This window comes from Desmodus rotundus, chromosome 1 (assembly GCF_022682495.2).
Source record: "Desmodus rotundus isolate HL8 chromosome 1, HLdesRot8A.1, whole genome shotgun sequence".
Taxonomy (NCBI): Eukaryota; Metazoa; Chordata; class Mammalia; order Chiroptera; family Phyllostomidae; genus Desmodus; species Desmodus rotundus.
Genome location: NC_071387.1, coordinates 40,321,475 through 40,340,988, shown reverse-complemented (window position 1 = coordinate 40,340,988; position 19,514 = coordinate 40,321,475).

The following is a 19,514-nucleotide window of genomic DNA, read 5'->3' as shown; positions in this document are numbered from 1 at the left end:
TAGAGACAGTAGTGGCTGTGCGGACCAGTGACATCAGCCGCCTCTCCTAGATCCCTGCCACCCTGCTTCCTGGAGGAGCCACTCCAGTTCAGGCTGAGAACCACAGCTCCAGAACGTAGTGAGATTTAGTGAGATTGGGATATATTTGTAAGGCCTTGTCTATACTGGTAAAGTATTTCCATATTACAGTATATATATGACTTTATTTATGACCACCAAGGGGAAAAACAATTAGCCAAGTTATAAACTATCTTTTTCTTTATAATTCTGATTATCCAAATGCTTTGTAAGAGATTTAGTCTTATTTGAATTTTTTAGTGTCCATGAATAAATTAAAATTTGTTTTCTATTTTATAAGCCATGCTTTTCATATCTTGAAGGCAGCTGACTGCACATGTTCAAATTTGGTGATTCTGTTCTAAACTTCTATGTCTTAAGCCATAGCTCCAAGAGACAAAATGTGACATTAATCTTGTTCCTTGGAATGTTTCCTTAGGCAATGTTTTAATCTATGGTACATGTTATTTTAATTGATCTTTATTGCTATTACTAAATATTCACTTACAGAATTAATGATTGAAAGTGACTTTTCTCCTTTAGTTGCATTGGATATGTTAAAGATATCCATTCTGGAATTTTTTTTCTTTAGCAAAATGTAATTACTTTTCTTAAAGTTAAAGGATTTTAAATTACAAATTAGTCCAAACAAAAAATGCAGAAAATCATATAATGAACTTTTATGTACTGAGATTAAACAGAAAATGCCATTTTTTAATATGTACTTCAGAAAGGAGGTCTAGCATCTAAGCAGTATATTTGTGAGTTTGATGAGTGAATAATGACAGTTTTCTTTTCTATCGTTTATTTTTCTTATGTCATTGACTTGGCTAGTGTCTTCTATATGATGTTAAATAGAAATTTGTTATTAAAAGTAATGATCCAGGTATTTTATCTAGGGAGTTTCATTTTACCAGATGAAGGATGTTTCCTCCTTTTTCTAATACTAAGCATGCTCCTTTCCACTCATCCCCCACCCTGAAGAATTGTTGCATTTTATTATATATTTACTGTTCCTCCAGAGATAGAGATATTGATATTTTGTTGTTATTAAGACTTTATTTTTTTAGAGCAGATTTGTGTTCATGGCAAATTCTAGGGGAAGGTACAGAGATTTCCCCATATATCATGTGGTCTGACACATGCATAGCCTCCCATTTCAGCATCTACCACAAGATGGTACATTTGTTGCAATTGATAAACCTATGTTGACCCATCATAATCACTCAAAGCTCAGAGTATACATTAGGTTCACTCTTGGTGTTGCAGATTCTATGGGTTTATACAAATGTATGATAACATATATCCATCATTATTGCATCATACTGAGTATTTCCACCACCCTGAAAATCCTCTGTACTTCACCAGTTTATTGCTTCCCCACTCCTATAACCCTTGGCAGCTACTGTTATTACTGCCTCCATGGTTTTTCCTTTTCTAGAATGCCATATAGTTGAAATAATGCAGTATGTAGCCTTTTCAGTTTGGCTTCTTTCACTTAGTACTCATTTAAGTGTTCTCCATGTCTTTTCCTGGCTTGATAGTTCATTCTTTTTAGAAGTGAATAATATTCCATTGTTTGGATATATCACAGTTTATCAATCCATTCACCTACTGAAGGACATCTTGGTTGCTTCCAAGTTTTGGAAATTATGAATAGAGCTGCTATAAACACCTGCGTGTAGGTTTTTATGTGGACATAAGTTTTCACCTCTTTTGGGTAAGTGCAAGGGAGTAATGATAACTGTATTGTATAGTAAGAGCAAGTCTAGTTTTGTAAAAAAACATGAAACTGTCTTCCAAAGTGTCTGTACCATTTTGCATTCCCACCAGCAGTGGATGAGAGTTGCTGTTGCTCCACATCTTCGCTATTATTTGGTGTTGTCAGTATTTGTAGATTGGCCATGCTAATAGGTGTGTAGTGGTATCCAGAAGGTTTTAAGGACCTCATTGTTAGTCTAGTTGAGGTTTGGGCTTACATCATATCTCTGAATCAATAAACTGTTTTCCTATACTTTTTCCATGTAGCCCAAATGCCTTTTATTGAGCTTTCTAATCTTCACCGAGATGCTAAACTGATTTCTGTCACTTCTCAGTATCAGAACAGACATTTCTGCATTTGAATCTTTACATGTTTAATCAGTTGAAACCCAGAACACTTTCATCACTTTTAAATCAGCCTTTGCCCTAGGAAAGTAACTTAGCAAAGTAAAATAAAATGAAATAAGTAAATAAAATGTGTGAATACTTGAGATATGTGGGCGGTGGAAAGAGCAGTATTTGTACTCAAAGTAGTGGCCTTCAAAATTGATTTAGCAGCAAACTATATCTTCAGATGAAATATAACCAGAATGCTAATGTGAAAAATAGATAAAGCAGAGTATCTTGTGTTGGCAATATCAGGGTGGGCAGGATGAAATGTGGACCTGTTTTTTTCTTATAGGCAAGCCCCAAATTTTTGCCCTTCTTGGCTCTGAGAGGTCCTCCATACTTCTAGGGTGTGGCACAAAGCATTGTCTATAAAGCACTTCTTTAAGATAATAATAAGTATTTTTTGACAAATATTATAGATTTTATACATTAAATAGGCACCACTTAAAAAAAATCTTGAGAACTTACACATTATTTCAATACATTTTTGTAGTTAAAAAGAATATAAACAAGTAAGAAAAGAAAATACCTTAGTATGTGTATTTCCACTGACTAATAATAAATATTAGTATCTAAAGTTCTGTCCTTTCTAAAAGTGGTCATTATAGGAAGTTATATTTTGATCTCAATTATAGTAACATTGCTCAAAATGGACTCATTGAGTCCATTTATGAACTGCTATAGAAAACATCAATAGGAGAGTTCCGGCCAAGATGGAGGCCTAGGTAGAAACACTTCATTTTCTCGCACAACCAAAAGAAAGATAACAACCAATTTAAAAACAAAAAGCAACCAGAACTGCCAGAAAATCAAACTGCATGGAAGTCTGACAACCAAGGAGTTAAAGAAGAAACATTCATCGAGACTGGTAGGAGAGGCAGAGATAGGAAACTGGGGCAGAGAGGACACATGGCAAGGCACTGGCTGGTGACCTGGGGCAGGTGAGGCAGCAGCTGGCGGACAGGGTTTCCCACAGTTGTGTGTGGATGAGCTGGGAGGAACAACTGGGGAGTGAGACAAACAGTGCAACTCAGGATTCCAGCATAGGGAAATAAAAGCCACAAAAACTCTGGCTATAAAAACCTGTGGGGGGTTGCAGTGGTGAGAGAAACTCCTGGTCTCACAGGAAAGTCTGTTGGAGAGGACCACAGGATCCTAGAACATACACAAGCCCGCCTACCTGGGAACCAGCATGCGAAAGGGCACAATATGCTTGTGGGTAGCAGGGGAAGTGACTGAAAGTGGGGGAGAGCCGAGAAAGTGACATTGTTCCCTCTCTGAACCCTCCCCCACATACAGTGCCACAACACAGCAAAGTGGGTTGTCCCACCCTGGTGAACACCTAAACTTCCGCCCCTTTCAATGTAATAGGTACGCAGACACAAAAAATATGGCCCAAATGAAAGAACACATCAAAACTCCAGAAAAAGAGTTAAACAACGAGGAAGTAGACAATCTGTCAGATGCAGAGTTCAAAACACTGGTAATCAGGATGCTCACAGAAATGACTGAATTCGGTTGCAAAATGAAGGAAGAAATGAAGGCTATACAAAGTGAAATAAAGGAAAATATACGGGGAACCAATAGTTCCAATAGTTTCCAATAGTTTCCTGGGGAAACCAGGACTCAAATCAATGATTTGGAACAAAAGGAAGAAATAAACATCTAACTGGAATAGAATGAGGAAATAAGAATTCAAAAAAATGAGGAGAGGCTGAGGGACCTCTGGGACAATTTTAAATATTCCAACATCTGAGTCATAGGGATGCGAGAAGGAGAAGAAGAAGAACAAGAAATTGAAAACTTATTTGAAAAATAATGAAGGAGAACTTCCCCATCTGGCAAAGGTAGTAGACTTCCAGGAAGTCCAGGAAGCTCAGAGACTCCCAAAGAAGTTGGACCCAAGGAAGCACACATTAAGGCACATCATAATCACATTACCCAAGATTAAAGATAAGGAGAGAATTCTAAAAGCAGCAAGAGAAAAGGAGATAATTACCTACAAAGGAGTTCCTGTAAGATTGTCAGCTGATTTCCCCAAAGAAACCTTACAGGCAAGAAGGGGCTGGAAAGAAGTATTCAAAGTCATGAAAGGTAAGGACCTACATCCAAGATTACTCTACCAAGCAAAGTTTTCATTTAGAATGGAAGGGCAGATAAAGTGCTTCCCAGATAAGGTCAAGTTAAAGGAGTTCATCATCACCAGGACCTTATTATATGACATGTTAAAGGGACTTATCTAAGAAAATGAAGATGATCAAAAATATGAACAGTAAAATGACAACAAATTCACAACTACCAACAACTGAACCTAAAAAATGAAAACAAAACTAATAAACAACTAGAACGGGAACAGAACCACAGAAATGTAGATCACATTGGAGGATTATCAACAGGGATGGAGGGAGAGGGGAGAAAGGGGAAAAAGGTACAGGGAATAAGAAGCATAATTGGTAGGCACAAAATAGACAGGGGGAAGTTAAGAATTGTGTAGGAAATGGAGAAGCCAAAGAACTTATATGTATGACCCATGGATACAAACTAAGTTGGGGGAGGGGAATGCTGGAGGGTAGGGAGGTGCTGGGCAGAAGGGAGTAAAGGGGAGAAAAAAATGGGACAACTGTAACAGCATAATCAATAAAATATACTTAAAAAAAGAAAACATCAATAGTTCATGTAAGAACTTGTTTTGAATGCAAGTGGAATTATCTTCACTGGGTGAGTCATTTGACTATTTCCAAAATTCAAAGCCAACATAAGAAGGATGAAGTTTTTTCCACGACTGCAGCTATTCAGAGCCAAACGAATTGCAAATGCCAAATGTAGTTCCGAAAGAAAAGTTCCTAATATGATGTGGCTATGAACAATCGCACATCATTAAAATGAATGTGTAACCTCCTTTATGGTGATTGCACTAAAGAATTCTTTGTTCCTGTGGCTGAGTTGTGATATGCTTGTTCAAGAAGAGTCATGCCTGGTAGACTTAGAGCAGACCGAAGTGTAGAGGAGAGAGAGAGTGAGCAAGAAGGAAAGGATTTCCTAGTTGGGTGAGGCTGGTGAATCTTGTTACACCCTGATGGACAATAATGGCCCTGGGGCTTAGTGGTCAAGACTGAAAAATGAAATTGGTGCATGGACTTAGGTGGAAAAAGGAATCGGAAGGGCAGGTGCAAAAGAGAACAGAATAACAATTTTATAAATCATGATTTCTAAATAATTCAAAGGAAACCTGATGAGGGGCTAGGAGTGTGGTTGACATAGGAAAGTAACCTTGGTGCAGTATAAAACCTTTCAGATTTGAATCAGAAGCCATAGGTTTAGTTTGTTCTTCAACCACATGTCAATAATATAACTTTGGAATAGTCACTCCCCTCATCTGTGTTCATATACTATTCTGCATGTATCTCTATCACCCTTGTTGCATAATATCATGTGAGCCATTTATGCATCGCCCTTCTTCTTGGACTTTGAGTATTTCCAGGTGGCTTTCTTAACTTACTCATCTTTGCATTTCCTAGTGGCACAAAATAGGTGATTAATCATTGTTTGTTGAAATAAAATGCAGAGTTGTGAAATTTAAACTGATGAAAGCTTTCTGAAATGTAGAGGATTCTACAGTTATAGACTATTTTTATTAAAAATAAAAAAATCTGAGAACTGAGTTGCAACGAAGGAAATGAACTCAATAAAAGATGTGGTTCAACTTTATATTTAATCTTTTCAAGTTCAGAAAGGTTGAAATATTAAAGTGTTCTCTGTTGTGGGAGCATAGGCAGTGGTTGGCATTCATTCTACAGTATTGAAATGGCTGCGGTTTCATCGGACTATTTAGGGACCATGGTCACATGTTTATGAATACCACATGTTGTTCAACTTGCCACTCGCCTGGTACTAGAATTTTGCTATGAAAGACCTAGACTTAATACTGGATCCTTCCTTGGTGACTTCCATGGGCTTCTCTTTTCCTTCACTCCTTTGTGCTCTAATGGAGAGAGGGTCGGTATTTTCCCAAGCTTGAAGCGAATTTGAGTCCTACTCAGCACTGAAAAGAGTGTCTCGTTATATACTTTGTGTGGCACCAGGTTCCCATCTGGGGGCTTATGTTTCATGTTTTATCAGGCATCCCACAGTGTGGTTATCTCTACTGAGGCAGAAATAAGATCCACCTCTGCCTGAGCTGGCCTGGAGACTTGCAGGTGATGCCAGCCATCTCTAAGTGACACAGGAAATGCTTCAGGATGTTATGAATCTCAAGAAAAATATTTTTTCCTGTAGTAGACCATCTGACCTTAGATTTTGAGCTTCTACTGGAGCAACTCTGGTGCAAATGAAATGAATGGAAAATGAAACATTCAGCAATGATTTTGACAGCCCTCAAACTCTTGAACCTAATTGCCAGCTAGATTTCCAGAAAGGATGCTGAGCTATCGTAGTTCAGTGTCTTATCAGGTTACACTGCCTCATTTAATAAGCCCCTCCCCATTTATTATTCTCCCATCCCATCCTTGAAAAGCAATAGTTCCCAAGGATAACTCCAGTTGATTATCCAGAGGTGTCAGGCATGATTAATACGGTGCCCTACGTTACATCGTACATCATCTTTTTTTCTCCTTTGGGGCCCTGAGAGCAATGTCCTTTTCTGCTCCTTGCTGCCACAACAAATAAGGTCTCCTGTATAGTATTTACAGAAAGACATATTTCCTGCTGTCTGCGCCCTGCACAGGTGAGCAGATTGGATGGCAGTAGTTAGGATTGTCATAAATCGAGCGCTGGCTTGATGTGTCTGAGGTGCTGCCACTGGTCAGACTCATGGAACTGCCATAAATGGCTGCCTGAGAAAGGACAACCAGAAATAGTATGAAGGTTCCTGTTGCCCCTCCCACCCTAAAGGCAGCGGGAAACAAAAGGGAGTCCAGAAGGTGTGAGCATCACACCAGTGTGACGCTCAGTTCCCAGTGTGAGCTGGAAACTGTCGTCATTTCCCACCCATGCTGAGAGTTTAAAGGGTGTGGTGTAATAGAAGAGTGTGTGTTTGGGTCAAGATCAGAAGATCGGGGCTCAAGAACCATCCTTCTCTCCTTCAGGTTTATACTGAGTCAGGAGATAAAACTCTTTGAGATTCTGTAATGAGGTTAATGGTAGTAACTGGCCATTCATGAGGATTATCCTACATTATACATGAAAATGCTTTGTAACCTGCCAAGTGCTGCAGAAACAGGAGCTGGTGTTCTCAGCTATGTGCTGGGGGTCTAGGTACTGTTTCCCTCCTAGTTGCTACATCACAGTGTGAGGATTCACACAGCTGAGTCTGCTGTCCTGTTCGCTTCTCAGGCCTTGCTCTGCTGCATTCCCTGACCTCTGGGTTTGGTGTGACCCGTGGCTCTCAAGAGACACCTTATCACTGATGGATTTGGCTTCTGTGTGTGCCCTGAGCCAAATTGCTGCTTTGCTCTGCTGTGTTCTTGGCCTCTGTTCCCTCCGAATGGCTCACCACCCTGTCTCTCCCTTTTCCTCAGGTGGATATAGTTTTACCTGACAAAATATTTCAAGAACTTTGTCAGGTAGTTGTAAATGGGGTTCATGAGGTACTGAATCCAAGTGAAATTTGATTTTGTCTGTAGTAGAGGTTAGGAAACTATATTTTTGTCTTCCAGATGGGATGCTATAAGTTTTAAGTAAGGATTTTTGGATTGGAATGGATGTATAGTAATTAAAATCTCAATAATAGCATAAAACCAAACTTGCTTAGCAAAATGTGAACTTGGAAAGGGGCCAGAGAAGAGAGAGAGTGAAGAAGCAAAAACCTTTGAAAGGTTCCATGTTAGTGTGTGTGCTTACAGTTAATTTTTAATTTCCACATAATAATAGAGCAACATGCATTTTGTTATGACTTATGTGACTAGAAAAAATGATCACTAAAAAATCTAAAAGGATCTTAGAACTTTCAAATAAACTAGAGGGAGTGTGGTAGGGATAAATAGAAATTTGAGTAAGCCAAGAAAAGAAAGAGGAAAAGAGGAACTGGAAACAAAATGAACCAGTAAAAGCAAAAGGAGATGGCAGGTAGACTTCTGGGCAATTACTGAAAGTAGGGATTACGCATAGGATTTCAGCGGAGGAAAAAGAAGAGTGAAATAAAATTAGAGTTATATAAGTACACTCGCAAAAACTCAGTGCATCCTTGGTGTGGCTGTATAGCAGGCCCACCCCAAACTTTCGAAGGACCTAGAGTAAATGTCCAAATGGAGGCCCACATCCCATAGGTCATTACAAAATATATTCAAATGTAATCACCAAAAAATACATCTAACTCCAAATTGATAAATATAATTTTCTTTTTATCAGCCAGGTCCAGAGCAGTTGGACGTTGTCTGGGGAGGAGATACTGGGGGGTTTATGGTCTTGAAGGAGGCAGCATGGGCATGCGTTCTTGCCCTGGCAGACCTCTCCCTGTTCCAGGCACCCAACCTTAGGAAGCACAGAGTGGGCTCTTGAATGTGTGAGCCCCAAGGCAGGGACTTTGTCATGCTCTGAAGTGCTGTGCTCCAAGCAAAAGGGCTTAAATGTCTTCTTTTCACTTTATTAGAACTCACAAAAGATTTAAAGAGCATTTTCATCTGTACCCCCATCCCCTAGGCCAGTAGGGCTTGAGTCCCAAATAGGGACCTATGAGGCAAAATTTCATTACTGGCTCAGATAACACATCAGCTGGCTTTTCTATTTCTGTTTTTCTTATTTGTGAAATGGAAGTAGTTCCCTTTCCTAGGATCTTTTAAAAAGATAAATGTTGAGTTTCAAGAATCTGAAGGAGTATACCCAGAGTTGATGAATGTGAGGGAATAACATTAGTCTTTCCTCCACTCCCATCAAGCCAGGCTCCAGGCTGCCCTTCCTCTGGGCCTGGAATTCCACAGACTTCCCAGCAGGAAACCCACTTATTCTTGAGAGCCAGGATGCTAGTGCTTCTTGTCATATTCTTCCTCTCACGACTTAAATACTCAGGGCTTATTTTTCCCCGATGCACTTTCAATCTCTATGTGTTTTTCCATTCAGGTGCGCCCCAGCCAGCCAGGTGGCTTTGCACTGAGGTTGCAGAGGGCACTGCCAGCTGCCTGGCTTTTCATAAGTGCAAAGGCAAGGGCAACCAGGGCTCCAGCAGCAGACTGGGAACATCTGACTCAAGCACTAGTAATCATCTCTCCTTAATGGCAGAGAAAAGCGTGTCCCCTCCTTGAGAAGAAGGAGGAAAATCACAGATGGGGAAGTGATGAGAGGAGAAAATGATTGGGTTCATTTGAAAGGCTGAGCCAGGATTTCCTCCTTTCCCTGTTAGATCCTCCTGAGTTTATCCCTTCCCTGCAAATAAGCACCTTCAGGCAATTAACAATGCTGAGCTCTCTCCTGCTATCACACTGATTCCATCTTTATAGGAGGAAATTAGTTCTGAGACAATAGTCAACAGCCTGTACTTTGAGTTTGCCCAGGGAATACAACCCTCACACACATTTAGAGCCTTTCTGCTGACTAACTGCCTTTGAATGGAAGGAAGGCTTTGCCCATCTTTGTTTCTTGCAAATGCCAAAAGCAATTGGGACCACGACAGGATCATCTGTGGAGTCAAAGTCACTGCCTTCACTAGAGGTGAAAATACAAATGGATGCTAACATTTTTTTTTTCTGAGGGTTACATTTATGGGGCATCTTTCAAATAACTGTGTATTGCTCCAATTGCTAAAACAAAATTGCTAAAACAAAAAAGGAAACCAAAACAGGCCAACACCTACAAGGAGGGGGCAATTTCCCCCTCAGCTGAGGCCGAATTGCAGCCCAGGAGTGATTTTTATAGCCAAGTTATAAACGACTAGAAATCAGAAGGTTTTGATGGAAATGCAGACCGACCTTTAGCTGTATTGATGCCTGTGAGTGCTGCTATGATGAAAATGCCCTCCTTCCGCCACCCGACTCCCCAAGCTCTTTAATTCTTGTAAATAATGTGCTTGAATCTCACACTGAAGCTGGTTAGTGAAGCGGCCAGGGGATATGATTCAGGAATAAAATTCAATTCTGGGTCAGAAAACACGACTGTAGGTTTGATTTTGGAGCACTCAGCTGAGACAAAAAAAAAAAAAAAACCCCAAAATAACTTTTAATGGCACAATTATCTCTGACCAGCAGTGAAATGGTTAATTGCCTCCTCTTCTTCCCTTCTCCACAACTGGGGATAACAGAGCAGAAACTGAGCTCTTACCAACCCCTAACCTGTGCATCCTCTTGGCAAAATGTCTGGATGTGGAAAATAGCAGTGCCCTTCAGCCCTGAGTGATTGTGTTGTTTGTTTATTGGGTGTTGTTTTTGTTTTTGTTTTTTTGGTTTCACAGCATCAGTGATGAGAGATGCTCAGTGCTGATAAATGTTCTGGCACCAGGTTGTGGTACAGGCTCAAAAATGTTGTCTCTAGTCAACATTTGATTGCTACCAATTAAGCAGAGAAGTTCCTGGTATCTCTGAGGGACATAATTCTAACCTCCCTCACATGAAACCAAGGTCTCTTCCTTTGGAGAGCTCATAAAACTTTGATGTTTTCGCCATCGGTTTCAACCACAGATTGTTCTCAAATCGTGGTCCACACACATTTGTCACTCTTCAGTGGGCCCCCACCCCAAATAAAGCATATGTTTCAATCTGCTAAGTTCTTTGCACATGAAAACCTCCCCCCAAAAAGATCAAATAATATAGTTTGGCACATTTTCCGCTTTGTCACTTACCATTGAGATTTTGTAGATAGAAAAAAAAGTTGACAACTGCCCTCGAAACATGAGAACATGGAGATTTTCTGCCTTGACAGATTTCTTTTTTTCCTCCCTTCGTCTTGCAAATCAGGCAGCCTCTGTATTCTATGAAATGTAAAGTTTAGTTGGATTACTTTTCATAAACTTCATTTTTAACACATTTTTATCCTCTTGTATTTCTATAATATATGCAAAATGCCAGCCTCCTCAAAAGAACTTTACAGGTCATTTTCCTGCCATAATAGTCGAATCAGCAGCAAATGCACTTCATGGTTTGAATGCAGTGACAGAACTAGTCTGACAGCAGAAATATGTACTGGATAGTAACTTCCACAAAAGCCTTGCGATTTTCACATGAGTAGAGATTATGGCTTTGGAAATAGCTTTTTTATTTTTTTTTGAAAGATTGGCTCTGTGTAAATATGAACGAGGAGCATTTATTGGCTTTGTGCTATCAAGTGCCCTTGACCTAGTGGCATTAGGAATTGATTTTCCACCATTGTCTTTATATGTATTGGTCCAAGAGGATAGAATTATAAGAGCACCTCCATTAACAATTAATTTTGATCTTCTCTATGGGATGAGAGTACGGAAGCCCTTGAAAGAATGGCTTCCAGGTCAGCACATGCATGTGGGTACACACACACATTGTATTTTTTTCAAACCCCAAATTTGGTTATTTGGTCTGATGAAAGTGTTTTCTCCCCACATTTGCAAATTTCCCAATAGGGAAAGTTGCACAGGTAAAACAATAAAATTATTTTAATTATTACTATAATGAAATATCTTTACTGAAAAGGATAAAGTTAACTGAAATTGCAGTGGCTGTGCAAAATTTGAAATGCTTATTTACTCCTTGGTAGTGAAATATCAATTAAGACTTTCTCTCTCAACATTAAAAACTTCCATATTGTTTTTAACAAATAAATGACCAAACTCTAAATACTATATAAATTTCTTCATGTAATTAGATTTTTTTTTTAATTAGCACATAAAGGTGTTAGTGCATGAGGGTCTCCATCAAATTTGGGCTGCTCTAATGGAATACCACAGACTGCGTGGCTTAAACAACAGAAATTGATTTCTCAACACTTCTGGGTGCTGGAAAGTCTGAGATCAGGGTCCCAGCCTGGTTGATTACTGATGAAGGAACCTTTTCCTGGTTTGCAGGTGGCTGTCTTCTTGTTGTATCTCCACATGACAGAGAGCGAGCTCTGGCCTCTTCTTTATCTTATGAGGGCATTAATCCAATTCATGAGGGCTCCACCCGTATCATCTAATTATCTCCCGAAGGACCACCTCCAAATACTATCACATAGGCGATTATGGCTTCAGTGTGTGAATGTGTGTGGGTGTGTGTGTGGGTGGGTGGAGAGGGTGCACAAACATTTCGTCCATAACAATGAGTAAAAAGATTCCTATAATTGAATCTCCTCTGACTATTCTGGAAGATTTGGGTTAATAAAACTTAATTTACTAAGCTCCTACTTCACTAATCTTGGAATTGTTATTTGTTGTTTTTAACTACCATTACTTAATATGCAAAGTAGAAATACTAATTGTTTACTTCATGCCCATTTCATCCCAGGCAATAAGTGAAGATTAATTACTGTAAGCATTTTGTGTTCTGTGGGTCAAAGCAACACATCAGCAAGCAGTTATTTTCTACTGTGTAATTTCCTTATTGTAATGGATGCGCTTGGGTTATTTTGTTATGTTCAATAATACTATTTGAATCATAACAAATCCCTTCTTCTAAGTACAAAGATAAGTACTTAGACATGGTTACCTTAATAAGTACTGTGAATTTTTTTATTAATGACAGACAAAATTAGGGACCAATTGCTATTTTAGGATTTGAAACTTCCATTAGTGTGGCTTTTAATCCTTCTTTCTTTTACACTGTCCCTTGCTCCCTCTCTTTCTTTTTCACCTTGAATAATTGTAAAGCTACAGAAAAATTTAGAAAATAATATAACCAGCATTGTGTATCAGTTCATATTGCTGTTTAACATACCAGCTCAAAAATTCAGGGGCTTCATAGGAAGTTCTGCAGAACTGGGCTGGGCTTGTTCACGCAAGGGTGGTGTTAAAAGATAAACTGAGGCATATTTAAAAATTTAAGGGTTTATTTGAGCAAAACTTAATTCAAATCTGGCAGTATCCAATTGAGCCATGCGAAAGGAGCTCTGAGGATCTGTATGAAATGAAAGGCTTTTATAGTCAGAAAGCAGCAGAAACAAGGAAGTTGCACTAGACAAGGAAGCAGGTTGGTCAGTGCAGGGTCCCATCCTTTCGGTGACTGGTGAGACTTTCAGGCAGATTTTCTAACTAGTGTTGATCAAGTGATTCCTGATTGACTGGTTTAAGATTCTATTTCTGGGACAGCTGAAATTATATAGCTAACTGACATCTTGGTTTGATGATGTGAGGCTTAGCATAAATAATTCCATGTTGGGCCTCCTGTTTTTAACAGTGGTCAGATGTTAGATCAGCTTGGGAGGGCACAGGGGCAACTGGTCTGTGGTGGCTGCAGCTGAGCTGACTCAGCTATGCCCCACATGGCCTTTCATTTGCAGTAAGCTGGTTCAGAGTTATTCTTATGATGAAGGCAGGGGTCAGAAAGGGAGAAAGCCGAAGTGTGCAAGACTTCTTGAAGTTAGTCTCGGAACTGGCACACTGTTAGATCTGTTGCTTTCCATTGACCAAAGCAGGTTACAAGGCCAGCCTAGTTCAAGGAGTAGAGAAACAGATTCTACATCTTGAGCTATGAAGTGGTATTTTAAAAGTGTGGATGGGCCTGGCTGGGTGGCTCAGTTGGTTGGAGCATCATCCTGGACCAAAAGGTTACTGGTTTGATTCCTGATCAGGGCACATCCCCAGTGGGGGCACATGCGGGAGGCAACTGATCAATAGATGTTTCTCACATTGATGTCTCTTTCTCTCCTTTCCTCTTTCTCTAAAATCAATAAAAACATACACTTGGGTTAGGATAAAAATAAAAAGTGAGGCTATAGGGAGGCCTAACTTGAGGCTAGCAACACAATTAACCTACCATACACATTATTTCAGACCTTCTAGGATGATATTTACTAAATTTTTTTGTATTAAAATTCTCAATCAAAATATTAATAAAACATTTAAAATAGGAGTATTAATTACACATTTGGGTGATTTTTGCAGGTACCATTCATTTTTCCCAGGGTGGGTAATCACTGTCTTGGATGTGCTATTAACACACACACACATCATACATATATACTGGTGGTTTTAAAATGTATGCGAAATTTTGATATTCCTCCCATTAAGGTGTAGTGTTTAATAGGCCTTACACTGAGTATAGTAACTCACTGCTAACAACTAGAATGCAGTGGAAGGGACACTGCATGACTGCAAAGTTGAGGTCAAGTGAAGGGATAAAGTTTCTTCCTGGCTTTCTCCACATTGGCATACTCTCCTTGGGAACTCTGAGATGATGTGTAAGAAGTTCATATGTATTAAAAAGAGATTTTGCAGATGTGATTAAGTTAAGGGTCATGAGATGGGGGAGATTATCCCGTGTAATCTGGGTGCCCAGTGTAGTGACAACAGTCCTTAAAATTGAGGGGCAGTAGGAGTCAAAGGAGGAAGGGGGGATGTAATGATGAAAACAGCAGGTCGTAGTGATGCAAGGAAGGGGTAGTGAGCCAAGGAGTGTGGGTGGCCTTCAGAAGCTAGAAAAGGCAAGGAAATGGATTCTCCTTTTGAGCCTCCAGAGGGGATTGCCATGCCTTCATCTTAAGGAAAGCCCAGCATGACCTATGTCAGACTTACGAATTACAGAACTATAAGGTAATAAATTTGTGGTTTTTTAGTCAAAAAAGAAGAGAGAGAGAGTTTAGCTGAGGTCACAGCCTGAGCTGGAGAGCACACAGGGTGATATCACATAGAGACAGAGGTGTCCCTAAGCAGGCCCAGCTCCTCCAGCCCCCATGTGGCAGACAGGTAAGTGGTTGAGCCTTCAGATAGTTTCAGCCTTCAGGCTTTGAGCCATCCAAACTGATGCTGAGTGGCGCAGAAATGAAACGTCCCCACCCAGCTCTGCCTAATTTCTATGTGGTTAGTTAGCTTGGGTTGCCATTATAAAATACCATAAATTGGTGGCTTAAACGACAGAAATTAATTTTCTCATGGTTCTGGAGGCAGAAAGTCCAAAATTAGGGGGCCAGCCTGGTGTGGTTCAAGTGAAAGGTTTTTCCCTGGCTTGCAGTTGGCCTCCTTCTTGCTGTGTGCTCACATGGCAGAAAGAGTAAGCGAGCTCCCTGGGGCCCAACTGTCAGATTATGCCCCTACTCTTATGGCCTTATAGAACCTTAATTATACCTTTGTTCCAGGTACAATTACCCTGAGTGTTAGGGCTTCAACATATGACTTTTAGGGGGACACAATTCAGTTCACAGCATGAGCAAAACAAATGTTATGGTCTTCAGCCACCTACGTTTTGGAGTGTTTTTTTTCCTGCAGCAATAAGTAATGGGAACAGTTATGTGATGAAGATACTGTGCTATTTTGTGTTTTAAATATTTATATAAATGCTATTATACTTAATATTTCATAATTTCCTTTTTGACTTATGTTAAGTCAAAGAACTTTTGAGATAGTTCATGTTGCTTTATAGAGATATAAATTACTCATTTTAATTGATGCATATTGTTTCGGCTGGTAACCATATTATATTTTATGTATAAATTGTCTTAATAATGATCTTTGGGATTGTTTTTAGTTTTGTTGCATTACAAATAATGCCACAATTAACATGTTTCTTTTTTTTTTTCTTGTGGGCAAGTTCAGACATTTTCTAAACTATATTTATTGGATCATAGAATGTGCATACTCTTTTTAAAAGAATATACGTACTTTTAATTTCACCAGTGTGGCCAAATTGTTCAAATCCCCCCTCATCCTCTTTCTTGCTAATCCCACTACCATTGTGCTGAGACTTGGGCATTTCTGTATTCTCATCAACTCTTGAGAGTTGTAGGTATTTGAATTATGGCCAAAATGGTAGCATTAGTATAGGTTCCTTCAGTTTCTGTTTCCCTTATAGTTTGTGAGGTTGAATGTCTTTTGAAAATATATTCTTGACTACTTTGGCATCCTTTTCTCTATATTGATTGTTTGTCTATTATCCTGTTAGTTTTTGGTCCTTTCTTATTTACTTTTAGGACCTCTTTCTTTATGCTGAGCAGATACATACCTTATCTTTTTCCTTGGTTTAGATGTCATTGGAAGAATTTCTATAATTTTATTTAATCACATAATATGTATAAATATATATGTATATGTCATATATATATATATTTTTAGTTTACAAACTACAGGTTTTGTGTCCTCTTTAAGAAATCCTTCCCTGACATAATATTCTTGGCCTTCATTAAAAAAAATATATTGTTCAATTACAGTTGTCCCCTTTCCCCCCCATTACTCTCCCTTGCCCTACCCATGCCCCCCTACATTCAATCCTCCCCCCATGTTGTCTTTGTCCATGGGTCCCTTATACATCTTCCTTGACTTGACCCCCTTCTTTGCCCCGTTATCTCTTCCCCCTCCCCTGTGGTCACTGTCAGTTTGTTCTTTATTTCTATGTCTCTGGTTCTATTTTGCTCACTTGTTTCTTTTGTTGATTAGGTTCCATTTATAGGTGAGATCATATGGTATTTATCTTTCATCACCTGGCTTGTTTCACTTAGCGTAATGCTCTCCAGTTCCATTCATTCTGTCATGAAGGGTAGGCGCATCTTTCTTTCTGCTGCGTAGTATTCCATTGTGTAAATGCACCACAGTATTTGATCCACTCATTTACTGTTGGCCTCATTTTAAATGGAGGAATGGTATAGTATTTTGATGTTTTTAGAGCTGCATTTTCAATGAATTCATAATTTTCACCTAATAACAAAATCAGATTATTGGTTTTTCATATTTTCTTGAGACTGATAGGGGCAATGTAGAGATTTAAGAAATGCTAGATGAATAACTGGAAAAGGAATTAAAGCTTCCAAAACTCTCGATTATATTTCCAGGGAATAGTGTCACTCAGGCAGATTGGTTCAGTCAGTGAAAGAGTTTTATCTTAATGGTGGCCCTTGAAGTACATGAAGTTAAAAGTTCTCTTTTCTTTGAAATGTCCTTTGGGTCTGTGTATTATGTGGTATTCACCAGGGGCTAATTTTACCATCATTATTGATTATATAGTTTACTTATTTGTAGCCACAAGATACTTGAAGGTAGTGTATGAAAAATTTAGGGGGAAAAAATTTAGGGGGATCTTTTTATAGGGCTGAGAGGAAAGAATGGAAAACTTATAGAGAAAAACATGATATATCTCTCTATCTTGGCCCATGAGGTTTGTTTCATCTTTCATCTAAGATCTTGGTGACATATATGTTTCATACAATCTGTATTTTAGGTTAATGCAAATATGTGTGTTACAAATATGTACACAGACTGCCTTTATGTAATTTGGTCACACAAATGCAATATAGCTACCACACTACATGTGTTTTCCCTGAATTTTAGTAGAAACTAATAAGTGGGTTCTTTCTAGTCAGTGAGAAAAATGATAGCAAAAGAAAAATATTGCCACACTATATTTTTTATCTGCTGTTGTTGCCGTACCTTATGTAAAAACACATTGCTTTAGGCCATGACTACGATAACCTGGGGGCACCATGGGTGAGAAGGAGACCCTGTCTTCTGTCTGTGGCTTCACCTTGTCTCAGGAGAGTCTGATGCAGTGGATGGCAGGGTAGTGCTGTCCTGTCAGTGCTTTTCAGCATTTATAGATGCCTCGGGGCCTGAGCTGTGTGCATACTTATCTATCACAAAGCAGGAAGCTTCTTCTGGGGTTGCCTTAGTGGTGTTGTGGAAGGTACAGTAGAATGCAAGTGCAGAGACTCAGACTTTATAATATAAAAAGAAATAAACAAACAAACAAATAAATAAATCAGGCTTCACTTTAAAAAAAAAAAAGACTCAGTCTTTATTTCCACTTTGCCATTAACTGGCTTTGTCTCTTTTAATATAGTGATCCCACTTTGGAAATGTCTCTTTCTTAAGGAACTGGTTACTGAGTCACACAGCATAATTAGCTCATTACTTACTATCTCCTTCCTTAGAATATGGTTTTCTTGAAGAGAGAGACTTTGTCTTACTACCTTTCCATCTCACTGCTGAGCACAGGGTGGGCACTTAAGAAACATCTGTTGAGGAAAAAAACATACCTTTTCTGGGCCTCTGGACCTCTAGAATTGGGGAATTGTAATCCATTAGCTGTAAGTCCTTCTACGATTCTGTAACACATGTATAGCTGTAATTAGGCTTAAAGTGGCTAAGCTACTATGCTCCTGTCCACTTCCAAATGCCAAGGGGACATCATGTCCATCTCATATGATAAAAGAAGATATAGCAGGAATATGGTGTCTGCAAACTGAGGGAAACTTTAAGAGGTTGTGCTAAAGTCAGTTTAGAAGGCACTTCTTGTCACACTGTGGTATACACTGTTGTGCCTAGTGGTGGAAAAGCTGCCCAGTGTAATGAGACAGGTATAGCAAGTGTTTTATAGAGCACATATTGAAAAAAAAAAACCCAATCCATTTAATTTCCTTATTACATACAACTGTGTATTAGCAAATTGGAAACATTAGTGGCTCAACCATAGTACCAGAGCAGATAAAGAGTCTACAGTTAAATCCTGAATTTTTGACAATTGAAGACCAATACAGATACTTTTCCCAACAATGAGCATAATCTCTAACACAAGGAAGCCATGATGCTGGTGCAGAGTGTGGGCACAGGCAGGACCTGACATGATGCTGATGCTGGGCAGTATTTCTAGAAGATGACCTGGATCTCATCAGGAGTGCCTAGGGAGGTTTTCTAATTTCCTGCAGAGAAAGGGTTGACATTCATAACAGACCCATGCTTGTTCATTTACAGACTCATGCTTACTTATTTACATTGGACACACACACAAGCCCAAACTTTAGTGAGTGTCTGTGCTTAAGCTCATTATTTTAGCCAGCTTGATACTATTTCATTCCCTACTACGAGCTCAGTTCAGATGGTCTCATCTGAAAATTGAGGGCAACATTCTGGCATTCAAGAACAATTCTGTTTGGACATGCCGCATGCTTCACTTGGTTTACTCAGTTTTCTTTAGAGGAGCTGTGCATAGGAAATGGGGTTTCAGATGTTTGAAGAAAGTCAGTAAAGCAAGAGTTTTGGTAGGAGGCTGAAATAGAAAGCTGAGCAATGGGGCAAGAATGAGATTACAATTGAAGAAAAGTGCGATACACGTCCAATCACTAGTTACAATAAAGTTGGGCAGGGATGGAACCTATCCTGAAAATCTGGTGCAAACAGAATAAATATGTTTTATAAATTGCGGGTGCAAAATGAAAGTTTGTAAGTTCTGGGGAGGAAATTCTTAGAGCCAGTTCCAAATCTTGATTTTACATTTTTATGGTGAATCTAACCCAAA